The sequence below is a fragment of the Sylvia atricapilla genome, chromosome 6 (genome assembly GCF_009819655.1).
Source record: "Sylvia atricapilla isolate bSylAtr1 chromosome 6, bSylAtr1.pri, whole genome shotgun sequence".
Taxonomy (NCBI): domain Eukaryota; kingdom Metazoa; phylum Chordata; class Aves; order Passeriformes; family Sylviidae; genus Sylvia; species Sylvia atricapilla.
In genome coordinates, this window is record NC_089145.1 from 51,906,714 (window position 1) to 51,918,217 (window position 11,504).

Genomic DNA, 11,504 nt, shown 5'->3' on the forward strand with positions numbered 1-11,504 from the left:
GGAATTTGAAGAATGATGAATGCCCGGGAGAAATTTACGGCGAATTGCTGATATTTCAGGGAACGCGTGAGAAAACGAGAGCCTAGAGCAGCGTCCCCGGTGCGTTACACTGAAGAAGTTAATCTCAATGTCGTTGAAAACAAACTGCACCCTACAAATGAACCACAACATACCTTTTGAAAAGCAGCCTTTAATCTCATCACTGATGATGTGTGCGTGCTGGTGTGCTGGATTTGAACTTTCTGGTGAAGCAATAGAATGGCATTTTCAGTTTGTCTGACAGGTTGCTATTTTCCCTGATGTGAAATCTCTGAGGGCTTTTGTACTTTTTGTGTGAAGATTTTTCTCACTGACTGGTCAGGGGTACTGCAGTCCCCTCCACAGCCTGACATGTCACAAAAGGGTACGTTCCCCAGATGGAGGGATATTCCCATTCACTATCTAGAAATGAGTATTAATTACACACTAAATACAGTATTTTATGTGATTTGCAACACTTCCTTAAATGCTAGAAAAATTATTTTGAATGTAGTTCACAATGAGAACAAAATCATGGGGATGTTACTTGAAAACAACTTTCTGTATCTGCCTCAGTCAATGCTCCCACTGTTAGCGAGGAAAACACATAACCACCGGAATGATTATGAGGTGCTTTATTGAAGAGCTCTGGGAGCCGGGGTACAAACCCAAATCCAACTCCAACGAGGGTCTAAGAAGGGCCCCGTATTATACCATTTCGTTACATAACTCTATGTTAATCATTAAACTTACATTGTTCTATTGTATACATCCAAGCATGAATTTTGTAAATACCTTCTTTATGATTCTGGTTTGAAATAATAATCATGTTTAGCTACCAAAAATCATTACAATTCGATCATCTATCTTATGATGATTAGGTACAGTTTCACCCGACCTAGTTTCCAAATACAAGTCGTCCCAATCTTCTCCTTCTCCCCCCATCCTGATTACCCAGGCAGAGTTATACTTGATTTGGTTAAAACAATGAAAGCAACACCTGGTTGCAGTGAAGCAGAGACTCTATTCCCAGCTTCTCTGGTAACCGAAGTTATTAACCCTATCCTAACATTCCCCCCTTTGAAAGTATTTCACTTTAAATCTACTAAGTGTAAATGCTTTCATTCAGTACAGTCCATTCATCCTCTATACTGGATGTTCAGCTTCAAATTCGTGGTTGATGTGGGCTTCATTAGTGCAGATCGGAGGTGCTGAAGGTGCAGTCTTGTTTCGTGTCAGCGCCTTCATTATTGTTCTGTTCCAGGATGTTCTTCTTTGTATTTCCTCTTTTAGGATCCTATAAACTAACCAGATCACTAGAAACATAATCAGTAAAATTATTACATTTTGAAGGATAGATTTCACCCATGAATTAATATTCAATCCTAATACTTTAAAAATTTTGTCTAACCAAGTAGTAGCTAAATCTTTTTGTTCCTCTTGTACCTCATGTTCTATCTGTCCTAACTGGCTAATATCATATTCTAAATTTGTTGTTACATTTGGGATGTGGATGCAGCAATGGTCAATTTGTCTTTTTAAATATCCACACACTTCGTGTTCTTTCAGGAGTAACATATCTAAAGCCAATCGATTTTGCAAAGTCATTTTGGTAGTAGCTTGTAACTGCATATTGAATTTACTAAATCCTTCTCGTGCAACTCTTGCTAATCTTTTTACTTGACCCGTGATCGTATACAGCATTTTCCTATTTCAATAATTTGCAACAGGATCAAACAGAGATCCCAGGGCCCACCCGAATTTTATTCCACTAGAGGGTTCTTGCCAGGTGTCATCTTGATTTTGATTATTCGAGACATCTCGTTTTGTTCTTATCTGCAGGAGCTCATGGCTCCCTTTAAATGGGGACCTTTTCCAGATTGGGCATAAGGTGGGGAGACCCAGAGTGATTTCCTTTACCTCCCCGTCTACTGGCAAGTGTGTTGTCCAAGCACTATGACTTGTTGCCCACACAAATTGCCCTGGACTTCGGACTGTACTCTTACTACATCCTACTGTGATCCTGGGTGCGATTTTGCCCTGTTTGTGTTTGATTTCTCTGCAAGCACAACCAACTTGCAAGGCTACAGCTAAAGGTGACCATTGTTTTACCTCCAGGTCGTCAGAGGTGCAGTCATAAATCTTATCACATGTCCACCAATTTACTTTTGCTGTTTCTTTTCTGCTAGCAGTACCAGTGTTTACTATCACTGGATCTGTTTCATTTTCAGGGCCTTTCCATTTAATGCACCAAGGAGTGCTTGCCATATATCGGAACCTCTGAAATATACCCACAGACCATGCACTATTCCAGGGTTCTAATCCTTTCCACTCCTTTTCTTCACACTTCCACACTAATGGGTTTCCTGTCACATTTTCTATTACCTGTTTACATTTAACTGTTTTGTTCTCTTTTATATTAGGTAGTTTTGATGTTATGATTCCCCAGCTTACTGGGTCCTCTGCTGCCTTTGGTATTGGCAGGCAGGCTGTTATTCTAGTGGTGTTTTTGCATTTTGGCAAAGTCTTTGATTAATCCAATTATCACATTTCAGCTTGAATCGTATTAGGAGTTTCTATTACCTGTGTTCCTGTTTGTACCTCTCTCTTCACTTTAGAATGAAGAGCAGTTGGTAGACCTCCATGCATTCCATATCCCAAAGCAAACGTAATTCTTAATGGTAACATTAAAATACATAAAGTTAACATTAACCCCCAAACGAGCATAGTTACTGACACCGTTGAAAACAGTTACAGACGTCTTATCTTCAGCTTTGTTGGTCCTACAGCTTGCGCAGCCCACGACACAGCTCCACGAGGGGCTTTCTTCACTCGGGTGTAGCATATCCAGGGTTCCACTTCAGCCACTCTGACAGCTGTAAAGGTGGTTAGTAGTACTTGATGAGGACCAGTCCACTTTTTCTTCAATGGCTCTCCATCCCAGGTCTTGAGGTACACCTTGTCTCTCGGTTTGATGTCGTGGACTGGATTTTCAAGACTCAGTGGTCTATTCTACAGGAGAGCTCTCCGGAGCTGTGCTAAAGTTTTCTTAAGAGACAGAACATAATTATACACATCTTGTTTCCCTGTAACGTGTACATTTGGATTAGGGTTTGGAGATTCATATGGTTTCCCATACTATATCTCATGGGAACTGACTGACATTCCACTCCTAGGTTTTATCCGAATCCCCAGCAATGCTATTGGTAATGCTTGTGGCCATTGCAATTTGGCTTCCTGGCATATCTTACTAAGCTGCCTCTTCAATGTCTGGTTCATCCTTTCTACTTGTCCACTTGACTGGGGTCTCCATGGAGTATGGAGGTCCCAAGAGATTCCCAGTAATCTACTTACCTCTTGTACCACCTTGGCTATAAAATGTGGGCCTCTATCCGATGATATCCCTATAGGCACCCCCAAACCTGGGAATAATCTCTTGTATTAACCACTTAACTGTTTCTTTTGCTTGATTGGTGCGACAGGGAAGGGCTTCTGGCCATCCAGAAAATGTGTCAACCCCTACTATCAAATACTTATATCCTCGAGTTCTTGGTAATTCTGCAAAATCTACCTGCCAATAATCTCCTGGTTCTATACCTACTCGAATTCTTCCGAGCTGTGCCTGTCGTCTGGCCACTGGATTATTCTTTAAGCATATCTCACATTTTGACATTACTGATTTTGCCATTGTTTGCATCTGTACCGAGACTATATATCGCCTCAGTGATTTTACCAATGCCTCTGCACCCCAATGACACTCATTATGTCTTATTTGTAAAATTTCTCTTATTACCAAGGGGGGTACCACTATTTGCCCTTGTGTGGTTACATACCACCCTTCTGCATTCTTCTGTGCCTTCAGCAGATGTGCCTGTCTGTCATCTTCTTTGTGTACTTTGGCTTGGGAGGTAAATTGAATTGAGAGATGTTAAGTTTTGACGGAATCAAGGCCATTGTTTCCTGCACTTCCCGTGCCACCTGACGGGCTGTCCAATCTGCTCTTCGATTCCCTTCACAAATTTTAGAACTGCCCGATTGATGTGCCTTGCAGTGCATGACTGCTACTTGTTTGGGTTTTTGTACTGCGTTTATCAGTTGTAGGACTGCATCTTGATGTTTAATATGTGTTCCTTGGGAGGACAGTAGTCCTTTCTCCTTCCATAATGCTCCGTGTACATGCACTACTCCAAAGGCATATTTTGAGTCAGTCCATATGTTGACTGCTTTCCCCTCACTCAGTTCTAATGCTCTGGTTAATGCAATCAGCTCTGCTCTCTGGGCAGATGTATTAGGTGGTAATGCTTTTGCTTCCACTACTGTGTTAATTGTGGTTACCGCACATTCAGCGTATCTCATTCCATTTTCCACAAAGCTGCTTCCATCCGTGAAGAGTTCCCATTCTGGTTGCTCCAGAGGAGTATCTTTCAGGTCTGCTCTTGCTGAATAGGTATACTCAATCACCTCCACGCAGTCATGTTCCAGTGGACCTTCCTCAGCTGTAGTACCTAGAAACGAGGCTGGATTCAAAAGGTTAGTTGTTTTTAGTGTCACATCATCCTGCTTGGTCAGGGTTACCTGGAATTTTATCATTCGACTTGGAGAGAGCCAGTGGCCTCCTTTCTGCTCCAGGACCGTGGTTACCATGTGTGGCATGAAGACATCAATATGTCTTCCCATCGTGAGCTTCCTGGCTTCTTGTATCAGTAGCACAGTAGCTGCCACTGCCCGCAAACATGAGGACCACTTAGCACTTACGTTGTCAAGTTGTTTGGAAAAGTAACCCACCGGCCTTTTCCAACCTCCCAATCGTTGGGTCAGGACTCCCAGTGCCAGGTTCTGCCTCTCATGTACATACAGCTGAAAGTCTTTAGATAAATCAGGTAACTCTAATGCAGGAGCAGTTGTCAATGCTTCCTTCATTTTTTGGAAGGCTTCTTTTGTGGTTTGCCCCAGACGAACAGCTGAGTCTCCTGAGCCTCATATGAGGGTTTTGCAATCAGTCCATAGTCCACGATCTACAGGTGACACCACCTGGTCATTCCGAGGAAAATTCGCAGCTCTTGTAGATTTTGGGGCTCTGGAATATTACAAATAGCTTGAACATGATTAATACCCAGCCTTCTTTGCCCTTGTGAGATTTCACATCCCAGGTAGATAACAGTCTGTTGGGCAATCTGGGCTTTTGCTTTGGACACCTTATATCCTCCCATTCCCAAGGAATTTAAAATCTCAGTTGTTACCTTTATTCAGGTTGTCTCTTCTTCAGTAGCAATCAGAATATCATCTACATATTGGAGCAATAGGTACTGGTCTCTTGGTACCTGTCCTTCTTTAGTCCAGATTTCCAGCTCCTTTGCCAGCTGACTCCTGAATAGGGTTGGGGAGTTTTTAAAACCCGTTGGTAATCGAGTCCAGGTGAGTTAGGACTTTCTTCCACTTCCAGGGTGTTCCCACTCAAAGGCAAACAGGTTCCTACTATCTTGGTCAAGGGGTATGCAGAAAAAGGCATATTTTAGATCAAATACAGTGAACCATTTATATATCTCCTTTACAGATGCTAACAATGTATAAGGACTGGCCACCACTGGATAAATATTTCTGGTTATCTCACTTATGCCCCTCAAATCCTGTACAAGTCTATACTCACCATTGGGCTTCTCCACTGGAAAAACTGGAGTACTGTATTCTGATTCACATTCTTATAGAATTTGATATTTTAAAAATTTATCAATAGTCTTTGCTATTCCTTGCCTTGCTTTTGTTTTATAGGGTAATGTTTAATCCGTACAGCATTTTCTCCTTCTTTCAATTCTACATGTACTGGTTGTGCTAATTTAAATTTTCCAGGTACATCTGTTTCACATACAGAAGGAATCACTGCATCTTCTACCTCCTTAGGAATATTAGGGATTGGCTTTTCTTTTATCATTAAAATCTTTCCTGTTTTGACTCAGGTATCATTACAAGTTCACCATTCTCAAAAGTAATTACCACTTCAAGTGCCACCTATAAATCATGCCCTAAGAGCGGAATTGGGCACTCAGGCAAATACAAGAATTCATGTGTTAAAACATTATTCCCAAAACTCAAATCTAGGGGTTGCAGGAATGACCGTGTTTCTTCCTTCCCTGTGGCGCCAATGATTACAGTCAACTTATTCTCAATTTGCCCTTCCATACAGTTCAATACAGAATGTGTATGTAAAAAGGGTAACCTTCTTTCCTTCTAAACACAAAGTCACCATGGGTTCCTTTAATCCTGGCTTTCTTTCACATAAGACCATGACTCCAGCTACGCTGTCTGCTTGGGGCTGACCATTCTGGGTAAACTGGTTTGGGCACTCTTTTTTAATGACTTTCTAATAAGTAAGTAAGCATAAATAAGTAAGCATTGATTTATTATTAGTTTTTTTCATGGCTTCTGCCAAAACCACTTCTATTACCACTCCGACCAGTTCTACTACATCCTCACCCTTGTCCTTGTAAAACTGCCAAAAGACTCTGTCCCTGTTTCTTAGCAGCCACTTTTCTCTATTGTTATTAATTTTAAGCCACCTCAAGTAATTTGTCCAAATTTCTTAACTTTTGCCCCTCCTGCCTTAGGCCAGGCAGGGGCCAATTTTAACCAGGTCCAATGAGATACCGGGGTTACTGGTTTATCTTCATCACTCCCACTACTATCCACTCCTTCTGCACCCTCCCCATGTCTCTTTATCACAGCTACATCTTGGTTATTTCTCGGGGAAGGAAGGAGCAGGTGAAAATGACAGACGAAGGTCAGGGGGACAGGAGCAGGTGTCAGCAGGGGAAAGAGAGAGGCGTAAGCTGGGGAGAGGTAAGAGAATCAGGTTGGGTGAGACCAAGCGAAGGGGAACTCAATGTCGAAGGGGGGGGGGGCACTGGTGGGAACTGTGGGTCCCACTAACAAATCAGCTTCTAAATCATTTTCTTCCCCCTTTTCCCCAAACTTGCACTCAAAACCAAGTGTTCCACACAACGCTTATCCTGGACACAAGCCAGGCACTGATTGTTTTCAAAGATCATTGTTTTTAACCCATACTCAGCCAGCCACTCTGGCTTTTCCTGTAAATGAAACAAATACGTAACTTCATCCAATCTCCCCCGTTATTCACAATACTCCATCAGCTGTGATATTAGATCCGGTTCCAAAGATCCATTCTCCAGCCACCTCTGATTATCAGGCAAAACATAACCAGGCCACCATGTATTGCAATAATTAATCAATTTATCCTTCTGTAATTCCTGACCAAAATTTTCATCCTTCCTGTGTGCTGCCAAGTACCCCAAAGGAGAAGCGGGTATGGGGGCATTGCCGCCCATAACCCCTACTTTTAACCCTTTCAGCTTCTCCATATGTTATAGTACGTAACACCACCACTGCCGAACCTGCAGGGCTTTCGCCCTGTCTGACGGACGGCGCCTAGGCAATACCAGGAATTCCTTAGCCCAACCACGCGCAGCTTTCGCCGCGTCTGACAGGCAGGCACCAGACCAGAATAAAGCACCTTACCTCTTCTCCAGGGGACGTTGTGAGCGGCGGGGGGTCCCGCCTCGATGGGCTCCCCGAGAATCCCTCGGTGCCGGCTGGAGCGTGATCGGGACGGGAGGTCCTCAGCAGCGCTCACAGGGTCCCGCCTGGGTCGCCAAAATGTTAGCGAGGAAAACACATAACCACCGGAATGATTATGAGGTGCTTTATTGAAGAGCTCTGGGAGCCGGGGTACAAACCCAAATCCAACTCCAACGAGGGTCTAAGAAGGGCCCCGTATTATACCATTTCGTTACATAACTCTATGTTAATCATTAAACTTACATTGTTCTATTGTATACATCCAAGCATGAATTTTGTAAATACCTTCTTTATGATTCTGGTTTGAAATAATAATCATGTTTAGCTACCAAAAATCATTACAATTCGATCATCTATCTTATGATGATTAGGTACAGTTTCACCCGACCTAGTTTCCAAATACAAGTCGTCCCAATCTTCTCCTTCTCCCCCCATCCTGATTACCCAGGCAGAGTTATACTTGATTTGGTTAAAGCAATGAAAGCAACACCTGGTTGCAGTGAAGCAGAGACTCTATTCCCAGCTTCTCTGGTAACCGAAGTTATTAACCCTATCCTAACACCACTTGGTCACACAAACATACTGCTGGATGAAACCTGTAGTTTATCCACCCCACTATTTTGTGTAGACTCTACCAAATACTTCAAAAAGCTTTTCGGTAGTTTTCTGACTATTGAATGTTGTGATGTCACTTTTAATTTTAGATATACTAATATGAAGTGCTCCTTCAATGTGGCCTTAGTTTCTGAGCGTCACGTTGTAGTGATCATTTTGGCAGTCTAATTCTTTTTTCTGTAAAATCATCCTTAAATGTAGTTGGTGTCAAGTTTGTCTAGGAGAGGTCAGGGGAGGGAATATATGCCTTGGAAACTCATGGGTCCCCCATCTTCTGTTGTCCTTTGTCTTTCTGACTGCTTTTTATATAAAAGCATCAGTTGCCAATGACATTTCAACCTCTGTCAACCATAAGGTCACAAACACCTTATCTTCTTGTCAAATCAAAATAATTTGATAACATTTTTTCATTTTTCTTTATGGCTCTTGGATTTGAGGTCAATGTCTTGGAAAATATTTGCCAGAAAAAAATCTACAAAACCAAGAAACCACAATCCAAGAGTTTAGGTGTGGGTTTTTTTGTTTTCGTTAATTTGTCTGTTAGTTTTTTTTTGGGTTTTTTTTTTTTTTTTTTTTTTTTTTGGTTTTTTTTTTTTTTTCTCTGAAGCCAATTGTGTGTAAAAGTAGAGATTTGGGAAAAGAGCTTCAGGAAATTAGTTACCATGGTTCTTGTGTTTCAGGTTCTCTGGTTTGTACTTTGATATAATTCAGATCATTAAATGTATAGATTTTAAGGGTGGAGATAGTCTTTAAACAGTTTCCATTTTAGATACCTGAAGATACTGGAGAGAATGAAAATAAGTGTCATCTCTGTGTGGCTGGCCGTAATACTGTCTACTACAGAGATCATGTCACAAAAACCACTTGTCTCTGTTTGCTTTAAAAACAAATAACCCCCCAACAACAAATAAACCAACAACAACCCAACAAAAACTGTTCATTGTTACCTTTCTATACTTTTTAAAGACTTTTTTTCCATTTCTTTTCTGAATTCTATAAGGTTCCCAAATACTCAGTTTGTAATACTCAACATACAGTGTTAGGCTGTTCTGTACAAACCCATATGACAGATTTCTTACAGTCCCTTCCATATTGTTCCTATGATTTTTTCCACCATGTAGATAATTAAACTATATAAATGTAAGTAAGCATTTTTAGAAATATTCCCCTGGTTTCTAGGCAACGCTGAGGGAATGTAGAGATATCTATTTGTTCGCTCTCACTCAGCAGTCATAGCACCATAGGCATGTCCTGTCCCTGAAATTTTTGACCACCAGTGACATTTTTGATCACATAGTGAAGCTTTATGTATTTCTAATTGATCCCACTTATTGGCCTTAGGCCTTTGCTGGCTTTTGGCCCCCTTTGGTCTGTGAGACTATATGTATTTTGAGTGCAAAAAAGTAATGCAATTTTATAATGATCTGCACATTAAGTCCTATAACACACATTAAACTAAAACAACAACAACAACAACACAAACAACAACAACGACAACAAAACAACAACAAAACCACCACCAAAAAAAAAAACCCCAACCTTAACAAAAATTGAATCAGTTCTGGATTTTGATCCATTCAAAAAAGTACAAAATAAGTTACGCAGATTACTACAGAGATCTTACAGATTGAAGACGCAATAACGTGTCAAAACCTGTAAGATTTGTCGTTTCCCAATCTGAAAAGAGGAATCATGGCAGTCACTGTTGCTGTCTGTCCTTTTCAGCAGACATTTCCCCCTTTTCTTTAGAATTTATTACAACTGAACATGATTTTAAAACGTGCCTTGGCTGGGAGGGAAGGAAAGCAGCAGAAATATGAGAGTCATATTTGCAAGTGTGGGTGGGCATCTGTCCCCACCCTGGCATGCTCTTAGGGAACAATTGCCTTCTTGTCTTCTACCTCTGTCCTCTGATCATGCAATGTAGACACCTAATTACTGTGAAAATGTTCAGTTCATAGTATTCAGCAACAAACCAACACAGAGAGAAATATGTCCAAACAAAAATAAAGACCCTATAAGATGTTCACTTTCTTTTGCATGCTTAGCCCAGAATAGTTTCCATTCCTCTAAAAAAGATGATGTGTCTGGCAGGACCTCAAACAGTTACCTGTTCACTTGGGACAGAAATCTGTTTACAACGTCAGAACCTTGCTTTTGTAGGATTTGGCTTTCTTGGAAAAATAGTTTGTGTGTACCCTGGAAAATTAAGATCTACAGTTCTTTGGAGAGTCTTTTCCTCTCCGAAGCCGTTGATTTTCTTTCATGTTTGCTTTTTCCTTACGTCGGTCAAGTGAGCATTGATATGCAGACAGGAAACAGCCCACCAACCAGATCTGCTAGTCTCACTACTCACAGAGTATCGAGAAAGTCCTGCATTCATCACAATATGTACTTGATCACGGAAATAAATCTCATGGGCTTACTGGAGTATTTATTTGGCATAAGTGCCCTGTCTCAGTGCAGATTGTCACCTGCCTGTGGCTCTGTGTGTCAATGTTCCAAATCTCTCGTTCCAGCTCTCAGAAGGCTGTCATTGAGTTGCAGCAATTCCCACCTGACACATTCAGACTATTAACTTTTCAGTCTCTTCCCCTACAACTATGTGGAAATGAAAACATTTACCTGAAAGATTAGAGGACATGGTACCTTCTAAATGCATTTAAACAGACTGGCTGAGCAGTTTTCTTTTGCTACCTACTTAGGAAATTCTTGTGTTGAAACAGCTGAAGTAGCTTTCAGACAGCTGGTGTGAGGGAAAAAAAAGATTTAATAGCTACTGAAATATGTTGTTTTCTTTTTTTGGTTTGTTTTGGATTTTTTTTTAAAGGATTACTTTTCCAGGAGGGATGATAGGTTCTTTTCTGCCTTGTGTTTGCTGCATGTTCTTTGGTCATGTGGTTCTTTAAGTTATTTAAAATCATGTGCGTCTTGAAATATCATTGCAGCTTTCTAAATGATGGAGAGTTATGTGTTTTGGCAGGGCTGCAGACTCCTTCGCTTTCTTCATGGCAATGCATTTAGTTGTTCTGTTATTGTCTGTATGGCAGCAGTAGTCATAGATTGTTTTAAAGCTAGAGCTCCAGTGGGAAAGATGATGCAAAAAACCCCAAACCTTCAGAGGAGATGATCCATATCTTAAAAACTGTAGATTTTAATACCTTATAATTTAGAATGCAATAAGGGAGATAATCTAAAATAAGAGGGAATATGATGATGAAGATGAGGGCTATATATAATGATAGAGGAATCTATAAAGAGTTTCTATGAACATAGTTTTA